The sequence below is a fragment of the Nicotiana sylvestris genome, chromosome 1 (assembly GCF_000393655.2).
Source record: "Nicotiana sylvestris chromosome 1, ASM39365v2, whole genome shotgun sequence".
In the NCBI taxonomy this organism is placed as follows: Eukaryota; Viridiplantae; Streptophyta; class Magnoliopsida; order Solanales; family Solanaceae; genus Nicotiana; species Nicotiana sylvestris.
In genome coordinates, this window is record NC_091057.1 from 28,369,956 (window position 1) to 28,384,453 (window position 14,498).

Genomic DNA, 14,498 nt, shown 5'->3' on the forward strand with positions numbered 1-14,498 from the left:
GTCTTCTCTAAGGTCTTCAAGGGCCCTGGGCTACGTCGAGTTGAATCTAAAGTTTGCCATATGGTCTGTTCTTGGCTACTTCAGTATGATTTCGAGCAAAATCATGCTATACTTGTTACGATCCTTGAGATTTTAGACAGTTTCTTTCATTTCTACTTGGGTTTCTTCTGAAACCCTAATTTCTTCTTACATCACCTAGATCTGTACGATATTTAAGTGATTTGAGTCTGTTTCTTTGATGTTTTACACTATCCTTGTAACTCTTTACAAGAGTCATCGATTTCAAAGTGTTTTCACCTTCTTCTAAAATTAGGGTTTTTAGAACTTTTTCTAAAACCTTGTTTAAACTAATTCTTTATGTTTAAACTTCTATCTCTTGCATATTTTGATGGATTCTATGATTTACTACCTCTTCAACTTGCGTATGTTGAAAGCCCTAATTTTTCTAGGTTTCTTCGTTAGATTTTATGACTAGCCAGTTCTTGTTTGAGTTTCTGTGACTATTTCACTTAGAATGTGTTTTTATTGACTTTCTTATGCCTAACTTATATCATCTCTGTATGTTTATGTTCATCTTGATTGTTCAGACTTGCCTCTTTCTATCGATACTATTTAACCTGTATGTTTGCTATGACTGGTTATTCTTATTTTTACTCTATTTATATGCTGAGTACTGAATCATGACTTCCTCTTTGATTGATTCTGGATTCCCTATTTTATGGTTTGATTGAAAGGCCTTCTCGTAAACCCTCAAATTCTACCTCTTCTATTCAAATTGACTGATTTACCTACCTTGTCTGCTATGGTACTTTATACTTACTGACTATTTCCTTAACTAGAGCTTTCTGAACTTAGCCCTAATTGTTTACCTTATACTTATTGAATTTGATTCTTTCCTTATTAGTCATACAATGATTTCTTTCCTTATATGCTACTTGTTCCTACCGTTTGAATTGATTCCCTTAACTTAAGGGATTACTTGTCCTGATTTTACTCTAATTGGTTCTGAGTTCCATAATTATTATGATACTATGATTATTGCCTTAGTTTACCTAATTTTCAAACTACTATATATACACACCCTCTCATTAACACAAACACACAAACACTTTGGTTGAAAAGCTCTCTCTCTCACACTTAAACTTTCTACCCTCCCTTTTTTGTGCTACTGGCTACTATTCTAAGTTAGCTAGTTGCAAGCCAAGGCTAACTATTATGCTCTCCTACTCTTTCACTTTTGCTTACTGTCTTCTTTACTGGTTGTTCTCATTTCATTTCAAGTTCCAAAAACTAGTTCTTTTATTGCTTCAGTTCACCCTGTTTCTAGTTTGCTTTTGCTTATGGTTTTGCTGTGAAACCTGTAGTTAATATGATACCTGATTAGCATGTCATGTATTCCCCTTCCTTAGGATCAGTGTAAACATGTTACCCCCTCTATGTCTGATCAAGTGTTTCTGAGCATGTCTGTATCAATTACCTCTGCCTATTATGTGTTTACCATGATGTGTTCTATGTATCCCCAATCCCTATCACCCCTGTATGTAGGTTTGCTCCTTATGTTTGATTCTATGCTCTTTAAGTATTGCTGATGTGGTTTTGGACTCCATGTTTGATTTACTATTGTCTAATCATGCAACTCTCTTTTCAAAATTGTTTTACTGCATGACTCCCTCTTTTACTCCGCAAACTATTTCAAACAAACCTCCTCTTTATATTGTTTTCCTGCTGAAACCTTTCAAATTATGTCAAGGACTTTCACTCCACTCCTAAGTCAATAGGTCCTGCCCCCTCCAGTATGTGTACTGCCTTGAGATCCTCTTGAGAACCCTCTGAACTCTAGCATACCGAGGCCGGCCATTCCACACTGTACTTATTCAATTTTGGTTACCCAGTCTAGGTGTAAGCACTACCCAGGATCCTTGAGATCCTTAGGTAGCTTTGATGCACCTAGACAATGACATTGTCTATGGAATTTGGGCATTTGAGGATATTAGAGGCTTTGAAAACCTGGGCCTATCTGTAGGCTCCCTATAGAATAACTTCTTATTTTCTTATCTACTTATGTAATTCATTCATATGGTCTGTAATAACTTGTAAACGAATATTGGGATAATTAGTGAAAAGGGTGGGTAGCTACATATTTGTGGGGTAATACGGGTAGAAAACATGCATGTAGGACTTTTACATCTTGTCATGTTTGTCTCACCATGTTAGAAATCATGCTTATAGGTTTCAAGTTATTGCTTAATAGAAATCATGTTTATAAGTCTTAAAATCAGCTTCACAAGTAGATGCCATGCCTATAGGATATAATCCAAATTCAACTTCTGTTATAACAAGTGTTTATGTATGTTTTCATTTGTCATCATGCCTGCAAGTCTTTAACATCCGTATTAAACAAGTAGATATCATGCTTATAAGGAACAACACCAGAAATTCTGCCTATAGATATCACCTAAGTTTACTTTAAATAAATCAATCCCATTAACGATTGGATCACTTCTAAACTGATTTAATTAAGTGGTTTATATTTCCCTAAAACGAGTTCTTTAAGAAACTGCCTTAATTTATTACTAGACATCATGCCTATAGGGATTAAAGAGTCAATTTTAAACCTGCCTTGTTTCACTCTATAAAATGTAGTCGTCAGTATTCCGTGTTTAGGCAAGCCTATAGAACATTTTCAAATCTTGTAACTCTGAAACTGTTTATGTGACTTAGGTTATTCTGGTTTAACAGGTATTTTTTTTTTAAAAAATCAATAGGCAACTACTAGGGTCATTGCTTTTGAGTTTATAAAATAAACTGCCAGTCTTCTGTATATTCACTTAGACATCATGCCTTAGGATACTGTTTAACAAAAGGCCCTTCTTTGTGCCTGAGTCGTGCTGTTATGTGTATCGTTTGAGGAGGTAACTTTGAGCCTCTAATTGCTCTTTTTTATCTTATATGCTAAAGTCCTAATTGTTCTTGCCTGTCGCCTTAGTGTTTTCACCTTTAAAACCTTAGGGGTCTATCTAGATCCACCTATAGGTAGAGGTCCTAAATCCCTCCAGGACCATTAAGAAGGGAAGGGTAACATCACGCAACAGAGATCACTGACCAAACACTCGCTTTAAATGACCACTACGAGGATGGGAATGGTAGATATGGGATGTGATGACTATGCGCTTATGTTACGTGTAGCCCCTCATTGAGGAATATTTACCAGACATTGTGTGGGGTGATCCTATAGGCTAACCAACCTAGGACTCCCCCTTTCCCAAAATTCTTTTTGTTTAAGACTTTGTTTTATACAACTTGTCCAAAAACTTCTGTCTTATTTGAGTCATACAAACATGCCTTATTTGTAATTATTTGTTTCAAGTACTTATTTGGACTAATTCATGACTATAAGTTCGGTCGGGACCCACCGTTGTATGCAGAGGGGTGCCTAACACCTTCCCCTCAAGTTTACATGAGTTAATTACTCTAGGTGGACTAATTTGGAGAACTATATGCCGATATATTGATCATAAATGTATAATAGTCGAGTCCGGTAGGGGAAAGGTCTAACCCTTTTTTTTTTGCAGAAAATGAGGCACGAGGTCCCCAAATTCGGTATGGTTAGCAACATCCCGCCATTGCTTCTAGATTGGTGGGAGGACCTTTCCTCAAGCGATAAGAAACATGTGATAAAATACCTGGTAACCTGCCTTCCTTGTTAGATATTGAGCCAAACAACAAATTAATCGAAGCTGCCACTTTATTCTGGGATAGTGAAAGAGCCGTATTTTGTTTCGGTAACATAGAAATGACACCGCTTTTAGAGGAAATAGGAGGGCTTGCAGGATTAACCTGGGACAGTCCCGGGCTATTGGTACCAAAAAACCGTATGGGCAGGGGATTTTTTAAAGATGATGGGGCTGAAGAAGAATGTTGACCTAGTGTGCTTGAAGGACTCCTACATACGTTTCGAATACCTGTACGAGAGGTATGGCCATATCAAGTCTTTCCACACTTACCATGATGATATCTCTCTCACTTCTCTAGGTTACATCCACCGAAGAGTGTTTGTATTCATTGTATACTTTCTAGGCCTGATAGTGTTCCCAATGAAAAAGGGAAGAATCCACACTAGGTTGGCCATGGTCGCTAAGACTCTAAAGGAAGGGATTAATGGACAGACATATACCATAGTCCCCATGATCATACCTGACATCTACAGGGCTCTAGAGTGCTGTCAAAGAGGGGTCAAACATTTCGAGGGTTGCAATTTGTTGCTGTAGTTATGGTTGCTAGAGCGTTTGCAAAAGGGTCGCTATCGTCAAGAATTTTCGCAAAGGGCTTGGAACAATCATATTGCCTTCCATCACCCTAAGAAGATGACTTACATTCCAGACAGATTTGCCCAGCCGAAAAGTGCCAAAGAATGGGTAGAATTCTTCGATAGTCTGATCGAGGAACAAGTGCAGTGGATGTTTGAATGGTTCCCAACAGACGAGTTTATTATCAGATCCAGGGATACTCCACACTTGGTGCTGATTGGGCTGAGAGGAATATACCCATATATTGAGGTAGGCAAGCAGAAAATAGGTTGTACTAAGGGTTGTCAAGATGAGTCATTTCAGGACAGACTTTCAAGATGACGACGTCCTTTACAAGTGCCAAGCTCTACACATATGGCACTGCAAAATCATTGTGGAGAAAACCACCATTGAGCTAAACAGGTATCATGCAGGGTGAGAGCCTCTCTATTCGGCATGGTTGGAAGACAATCTGAAAAGAATGGTGACACTAGGGACCGATCGAGGGAACAAAATCATAGATGAGGAAGCTGAAGCTCAAGTCAAATACAATAGGCTGCGCAAGAGGGTCCACGACTCTGAGAATGAGCACCAGGAAATACATGAGAGGAATGTGAGGTTGATCGAGGAGTGGAAAGAGATGGCAATCACTTCTAACAGGAAATTGGAATATTTGGAGCGAGGAATAGTGGATTTGGAAGGAAAAGTCATAAAGAGAATTGAAAATTGCCAGAACGCTGAAGGAGCTGAAGGAGCTGAAGGAGGACATCTAGCCAGGGCCTACTTGCTGCTGGGACTGCGCGAGCTGGGGGATCTATATGATGGATTCCGGAAGATCAAATCTAGGGAAGGTCCTTCTGGGACCAAATAGGCTAGATTTACTTGCTTTTCCTAAAATGTAATAAGGCCAAGTGCCAATAGTGACTTAGTTTATTATTATCTTAGTGTCGTTTTGGGATTCGACTATTTTTATATTATGAAATGAAGCAGTTATTGGCATTAAACATTCTCCAAGTTTATTTGTCGCTAGGCCTACCTCGGGCACAACGAGGTTCCCAAAATAGGACATGAGTTTACATTTCACAATATGTGTTTAAATACTACAAACGTTTCAGAATCCTCGCTGACTTGTTACCTTTTGTTTTTCTTTACTTTTGATTATTCCTATCCCCTTAGGTTGGTTCACTCATACTGGCCTCGTCAGCATATCACACCAGATCTAGAGGCCCTCCACCTCCTCCTCCTCCAAGCAACACATGATGTAGATGAAAAGCAAAGATGGACGACTTAAGTGGAATCCAAAAGGAAAATATTGAGAATGTAGAGACTTCAGATGTCCATAGTACTCAGGCCCCAAATGATCCGGTTTTGAGACTAGAACAAAAGATACTGGAACTGCAAGGAGAACTTGAGCAGGTTCTCAACTTGGAAAATTTGTCACTCACCCTCAATGTCCCCGATGTCCATCAACAAAACACAAAGAACCCGACGCCTCCTCAAAACACACAAAACCAGCAGCCATAAAATCCTACCGTACAAAATCAATATGCAACTCCATCCCAAAATATCAATCCACTGCTAATACCAACTCCACCACAACATCATCATCAACCAATTTAGTACCACCAACCACCACTTACCACACTCTCCAAAACACACAACCCATTCCCGATCCACAAAACTCCACCAATGACCATCACTACACCCAATTTCCTGGAATCCATCAAAGCAACCCCATATATGTGGAAACTATACTTCATTCTACCCAACCAATCTCCTGTGCACCAGAATCCTCCGAGAAGGACTTGCTCATTAAGAACATGACTGAAGAACTCAAGAAGTTGGCAAGCCGAGTTAAAGGTGTTGAAGGCGACAGAGGAATATAGGGTTTGAACTTTGAAGATCTGTGCATACAGCCGGATGTCGAACTGCCAGAAGGGTACAAACTTCCCAAGTTCGAAATGTTCGATGGTACAGGTGATCCCAGGGTTCATCTAAGGACCTATTGTGACATGGTTGTCTGGGTCGGGAAAGATGAAAAGATCCAGATGAAGCTCTTTATGAGGAACCTTACTGGGGACGCTTTGTCTTGGTATTTCAGCCAAAATCCCAAGAAATGGTCCAATTGGGTAAGCATGGCATCAGATTTCATGGACCGGTTCAGGTTCAACATAGAGAATGCACCGGATATCTTCTACATTCAGAATCTTAAGAAGAAACCTACTGACACTTTCCGTGAGTACGCTACTCATTGGTGGTTAGAAGCAGCCAAGGTCAGGCCCGCTTTGGATAAAGAACAGATGAATAAATTCTTCGTCAGGGCACGTGATCCACAATATTATGAGAGGTTGATGGTTATCGAAAACCACAAGTTCTCTAACATCATCAAACTCGGAGAAAGAATCAAAGAAGGAAATAAGAGCGGGATGGTAACGAACTTTGAGGCACTGCAAGCCACAAATAAAGCACTACAATCAGGTAGCATATCGAAGAAGAGGGATGTTTGGGGCAGTAATGGTGGCCCAGGGCCCAAAATCTCCACTTACCTATCAAACACATCCACCCACATATCAAGCACCACCACCCATATACCAAGCATTACCGCCTACATATCAACCTTCATCTCCCAGATATTCCCAACCAGCCACTGTCCATCCACTACAAAAAAGGCTTATCTACGACCAACATTTAGGAACGAGTTAATAATCCCGTCTCTAAAAGTATATGTATTGCGACGAAATTATATTGTGGTCCTTAATTCTGTATTTTATTGCAAAGGTACTAAATCTGGTCCCTAAAAAAATTAGTAACTGGTCCCAAATTATAATTGAAGGGCTATGAGTGGGAGAGAATGGAGCCAAATATAATACTAAAATATTTAAAAATGTTAAAAAATAGGCGCCACAACTAATTTACTAAAATTAAAAATTCTAAAAACTAAAGAGACTCCTCTCTTTTTTCTCAAAACAAACTCATCGATCTGCCCTAGTCTCAAAACGCAATAGCGCAAGCAGCTGCTCTGCCTCCCTCTATCAATCTCTCAAAATTTTTGTTTTCTCAAAGCAGAGGTTACGAATTTATTGATTTGTGAATCGAAGGTCTGCCCTAGTTTTCAACCTCCGTTTGTGAATCCAGGTATGCCTCATCTTCTGAGTTGCTCCTTTTCTTCTTTTTTCAACCTCGCTCTTCTGAGTTACTCATTTGGAATTCCCTTTACTGCTTTGCTATATTTGACTTCTTCTTATTCTTCTTCTTCTTCTTCTTCTTCTTCTTCCTCTTCTTCTTCTCTAACATTAAATAGGTAAAAGGTTTCACAATTTTGTTATGATTTTTTACTGCATATGTTGAATTATTCAAGAATGAGATCCATAAATTTGCAAACTTTTGAGCAAATACACTTACTAAGTAGTGGTGTGTATTCGATGATAGTGAAAGAGCGATGTTGAAATATATATATGAGTGCCTGCTTATTAGCTCTCTGCTTTCGTAGTTCCAATTCTTACCTTCCAGCTATTTCTTGATATGTGTTTGTGATAATGAAATCTGCTGATTTCATTGCAATCGAATCAGCTGTGAATTGGCAAAAGAAGTGGTATTTTGGATCGAGTTCTTTCAATTTGATGTCAGGGTCTTCATAGTTTGTCTTTTCCATAACATGAGCAATAGTTCAGAGAAATTCACGATCTCACACCAATTACTAACAAACAATATTTTTAGTTGTTATCGATATTTTTGATGATCTTGTGTCACAAATTATATTGTTTGCATTTTTTGGGGTTTAAGTACTTACTTCGATCTTGTGGCAGGCCAGAAGGAACCATGTATACATGTTTCAGGAACTAGCATCTTAATTACAAGTTGATTTATAATCTTTTATTTATCTTAGTGCCATTTGATTGTACATTACAAAGCATTAACTGAAAAAAGAGCCTAATCACCTATTGCCACCTTAGAGTTCAACACAATTGTGTGCATCTAATTGTTATAAGTTGTGTTCATCTTAGTATTTTCCTTGTCATTTATCTTTTTTTAATCTAATTTTTATCTACTCTCCAAGGTTATGGCACCTAGTAAGCAATGGATGCAACTTGTTGACAATCGGCTTGATGAAGCCTACTTAATCGTGGAATGATATTAAGCAATATATGTCATTTGTAAGTATCATCGTGGAATGATATTAAGCAAGAAAAGTTGAATCACATGTGGGCAGCTATTGAGGTAACAATTGTAGTTAAGAGTATGCTTGTGCATTTTAAGCGTGATAAAACTGGTAAGTATATTACTGTGAAATGTGGCTATGTTGTGATAGATGTCAAATTGCTAATTTAGTTGATTAGTTATGTTTGTTGCAGGTATTTTGTTATATCAGTCAATTATATGTGTGAGTCTAACTGCTCTTTTACACATGAAATTACTACTGCATATGCCATTGTTCTGAACCTGAGTAAAATGAGCCTCAGGAAATGATTTGTCTACTGCATATGCCATTGTTCACTTCTTGCTACTAGAATTGTTTGGTCAATTTGTAGTTTATCATCTGGCGGAACTTATGCTTACAAGTTTCGTGTGGGGCCACTCATTATTTGTGGGGAGCATCTCCAATAGACCTCCCAATTCAATGGCTAGAACAACTTAAATGTGGGTCAAAGCCATTTAACATTTACTTCCTTCTAGTTGCAATGTCCTGCATTCTGTCCTATAAGAAAGCAATTTTTAGTAGATGGACGGAAAATTAAATAAACCAAATAATTAATTATTATTCACCCAATAGAAGATATTGTATTCTTTGATCTGATGAACACTATGTTACTAAATGTTATATATTCGAAGTAATATTAAGTTGAAGAGACTTGCCTTTTCCAATACTGTGGAAGCAGAGAAGTTTTTTTCTGAAATGGTTTTATATCAACCATGAGATGATTGTATTTGGAAATTAAGAAAAACAACTTTGCAGTAGTGACAACCTTAAATTTTAGTGCTAAATTAACCTTATTTGATATCCTGATTTTTTTTCTACAGATTTCCGAGTAGAAAAAGAAATTAGATGCCATAATCTCATTCCAAAGTCGATATTTTATTATTTCTACGTGGTGATTATATAAGCACTGCTAGGACAACTTAAGGAAAAATATCAAGTTCTTTTTTAGTTTCAAATATTTCTAGGAGGCAGATAAAATTATCAAATTCTCTATAATAATAATAATAATAATAATAATAATAATAATAATAATAATAATAATAATAATAATAATAATAATAATAATAATAATAAAGTTATCAAATTCTTTAGATATCCTATAATTTTACTAAGTAGCTGGTTCCTCAAGTGTAATATGTATAAGTTATCTCCAGAAACTAATGAAGTACTAAAACTTTCTCTGATTCTTTTGGATCCTTTTTCTTGTCCTTTATTTAGGGATTTTCTTGAGTTTTATTTTATCAATTAGGGACAGGTTAGGAGATGGTGCAAAAAATTATTGATAAACAGTTTTATCAGGTGGCGGAATTTTAAGGAATTGGAATATAAGAACTACTCAGATTACTCTTAATGTGTCTTCTTTCTTACTGTGGTAATGAATGTCATTGAACAACTATTGGAAGTGTACAAGCTTTCTTTTATTTCTCTGTTTAGGTACATCTATCTTTTACTGCAACTAAGTATCATAAACTTGAAGCAGTAATACTAAAATATCCTCTAGAAGTGGGCATGCCTGCATCAATGTTTTTATTTTTTGTAGCAGTGGTCTCGGGACCAGCTTGTGCTCTTGCACACAACACTACTATTCTACCGAGCATCATTCTTTCCATCTTCCTGTTCAATGACCAAAGCATCAGAAAAATTAGTACACCTAATATTTGCTGCTGCAAATTCCTACTTTTTATGATATGTAGCAGCTCTTTTGCTAGGTGATACAACTGACCAAACCTTAGCCACATTCTTTAGTCCACCAGCATTCCCTGTAGCTTCACAATTACTCCTGGAAATCTGTAGCACTTCACAATCATCTCCCTTGTCATGAAATCCAATATCACCTTTAGTAGCACAATCAATAGCACCAAACCTAGAAGCAGCACGATTCGCAGGTGCATTCAAACGAGGTGCTTGAATACCAGCCGTAGCCCGATTCTCAACCCAATTTGTAGGCAGCTTAGCATCCTTGATCCCTGCCTTATCACCTGTAGCAACTGTGACATTCACTCCTGTTCCATTCACAGTACTAGTAGTCTCCACACTTGCATTCACAACCTGTGAAACACCATCCATAGTGCACAATCTTGTTTGAAGTAACATCTCGATCAGCATCAGCATTCAAAGAACCAGTAGTAGCTATATAATAGATCCCTGGCATCTCCTTGTAACTTTTCCACCTTGTTCATCTCAGCAGTAGGTAATAATAGGTCATTATCACCATTCCTTCCGACCAAACTTTCATGTTGTTCCTTGCTTTGTCCATAATAGATCATTATTACTATCTCAGCAGTAGTGTTCTGATCTTTCTCCTTATATTTTTAATTGTTCTTAGATTTAATTAGTCAAAATGTTATCACTTGATTTATGTGAATGGAGTTCGACTCTCTTAGTTCCTGACAAGTATAAATTTACTCCCAAAGCTTGTGCTTCAAGTATACATTCTAAGGCTTGTTCCTTGAGTGGAGAGGTGACTTTGGCTCTGAATCTGACAGATATGTTTGATAATTTGTGAATGATAAGAGAGAAAAAAGGACTATGTATAGACAGTTGTCAATCTGACCGAAGTTTGATTTATCGTTCCAAATTTTTTCTAATTAACTTTCTATATTCTTATAGCCTTGTTGATATTGCTGGATAACACCTGATGAATTTTGACTTCTTTTGGGGTAAGTGGCTTAACTATTACTATTGTAAATTAACATATACATTGTTTTACCAATAGTTATTCATCGTCTTTTCAAAATTTTGTATTTATAGGTTTTGAAGATTGAAGTACAAGTCAAGATGCAAGTTTGGAAGATACACAAGCTAATTATTATTTTGCTAAGAATGTTATGTAAAATTTGATATCATAGTCTAGCTCAGGATGTTAGTTAAGTTTTTTGTTAAGGTCTCCAGCAAATATTGAAACTAACATCACGGGATGTTAACATTGCAATTAATAACTTTATTACCTTTTTATATCTAGATTTTTCAATAGCAATTTTATATTTATTGATAAACATATCTTTTTTCTGATATCTAGCTTTAGGAATACTTGTGGTCAATAAGATCGAGATTGGAAATACTGTCATTAAAGTTACTACAAATATTTTAAATAGGGACTAGTGTAGCTCGTCTCTAAAAGATAAGTTATGACCAGTTAAAGACTGGTCGCTAAAATAGGTTAACAACCGAAAAATATATATTTTTCATAATATATTTATCGTCTAATATGGACGAGAAAGGTGGTGACTAAAACTCTTTTACGACGAGAAAATATATAATTTTAATAATATATTAATTGACTACTTGGACGAGATATGTAGTCTCTAAAGGTATTTAATGACTAGATTTTTTATCCGTCTCTAAAAATATTTAACGACCAGTTTTTTGGAGCTGTCGCTATTGGCCTTTAGCGGTGGAAGCTATTGCGACCGGTGGCGACCAGCTTTTTTCCGTCGCAATTGGTTTATTAGGACTAGATTTGGATCTTTAGGGACCATATTTCCCTTCCTTAAAGACCGTGTTTCTTGTAGTGATCACACCTATAATTCCCAACCATCCCACTTCCAATCACCACCAGCTCGCCAAAATTATCCAAGATCAAGACCCAACTTCGACCGCAAGCCACCAAGACAGTACACCGCCATTACTGAGCCCATCGACCAATTGTATGAAAGGTTGAAAGCCGCATGTTACATCATTCTTGTTCCCGCTGTGGCATTAGAAATTCCATCCCAATGGGTCAATCCAAACAAAACCTGTGCGTACTATTCCAGTATGAAAGGGCACACCACTGCTGAGTGCCGAACATTGAAGGATAAGATCTAGACACTCATTGATAACAAGGTCATACAAGCAAAGAAAGCCGCATCTAATGTCCGCAACAATCCCCTCCCTGATCACAGAGGTGATGGAATACATGTGATAGAGACAAATGAAGAATGGGACCCTGAGAGGTCGATCAGGCTTATTCGAGAAGGCGATAACTTTAAGGTTGCTGTCATTCTTACCCCTATTGTGGTTTAGACTCAGGCACCAGTCGAGGTTTAGGTAACTGCATAAGTTCCATTCGAGGTGGAAGTGGCTCCGCCCTCAGCCACCCCCGCTCCATTTGAAGTAGAAGAGGTCACACCTTTTACGGTGACAGTATCAACCACACCCCCATTCAACTCAAAAGCAATACCCTAGGATTATGTTGCCGAGGCTCAGCAAAAAGGGAAGGCCAACATAGAGGAATCTGACGCTGCATAAGGAATGACTAGAACCGGAAGAGTCTATACACCTGAACACCTAGGAGGTTCAAGTAAGGAGGCCACTACTAGGTAGTCTATCATTGAGACCGAGCCAGATGACCTATAGAGGAAAGTATAGGCAAAGGAGTATTCTATTGTTGACCATCTGAACAAAGTCCCTGCTCAAATATCTATCCTGTCACCATTGCAGAATTCAGATGCACACAAGAATGCTTTGATAAAAGTACTGAGCGAGGCTTATGTACCCAATAATATCACTGGTGGAGAAATGGAAAACATGGTTGGGCAAATGATGGAGAGCCATAAGATTATCTTCCACGAAGATGAGCTACCACCCGAGGGTTTGAATTACAATCGAGCATTGCATATCACAGTGCAATTTGAAGACCATTTCAAGGGTCATGGTTGATGGAGATTCGAGCCTAAATATTTTTCCATTGGACACTCTGAAGAGGCTGGACAAAGGTTTCCACGAGATACAGGTAGGTAGCATGAATGTGAAGGCTTTCAATGGGTCCTAGAGGGCCACGATCAGGGAAATCAACCTTTGCTTGTAGATGGGGCCAACTTGCTTTGACGTTGAATTCCAAGTGCTTGATATACCAGCCTCATATAATATTCTGTTCGGCCGACCATGAATCCATGCTACTGGAGCTGTGCCTTCCACACTACATCAAAACATGAAGTTTGAATGGAACCGCTAAGAGGTAATCATTCATGTAGCCCCATCTACACTAGTCAAACCATCCCTACCATTGGACATAGAAGAAGTCTAGGAAGGGAAATATATCATCACATTGAACAAATCAATGCCGTTGAAAAGGATAAGTGATGGATTAATAAAATAGAAAGCATACTAGCATGGTCTGGATATGAACCCGACAAAGGGTTGGGAAAGAACCTCAGAGGTATCACCAAACCAATACAGCTGAAAAATCATAGTACCACCTTTGGGCTCAGATACCAGCATACATGGCAAGAGTACAATGATTAGTCACCTCTATGGCGCGGGCCGTATTACCCTCTTGAGCAACCAATTCCACATTTGGAACAAACTTTTCATCAGGCTAAAACAATATGGGGAACTGCAGAGGAAGAAGAACTAGTTGGGTTGAAGAATTTGTTCTTGGAGGATCAAGACATGGACTACAGTGCCATAATTGAGGAGGAGGAGGAAGAAGGCCTCACTATTCAGACAATAGAGAAGGGAGCTGTTCTCAGGAATTGGACTGCCACACCATCCTGAGCCCGCCGAGTCCCTGGGTAGCTTGGCAGATTCTACTTCTATAGCCATTCTAGGCATTTAAGATTTCCCCTAATTTTGTTTCCAAAATAAATGCTCGATTCATCGAGCCATACTTGTCTGGATGATTTTTTATTTTAATCAAATGCATTTACTCTTTATTATTCATTACTATTTTTACACTTTTCTTTCTACAACATTATTATTACTTTTCCTGATGAACCGGTGATTGTGACATGTAATGAGGCGACGCAACATGAGGATAGTGATTCAGATGAAGAAGATGAGATACCTGAGGAAATTGTCAGGGAGGTTGAGAATTTTGAGAACAAGCCTAAGTCCAACCTGGACGAAACAGAAGCAATAAATTTGGGAGATGCCGAGACCGTCAAGGAGACTCGCATCAGCATTCACTTGTCACCAATAGAGAAGGAAGAGTACATTCGATTCCTAAAAGAATATGAGGACATTTTCACATGGTCATATGATGACATGACCGGTTTTAGCACTTCCATAGTGGCTCACAAGTTTCCTACTAA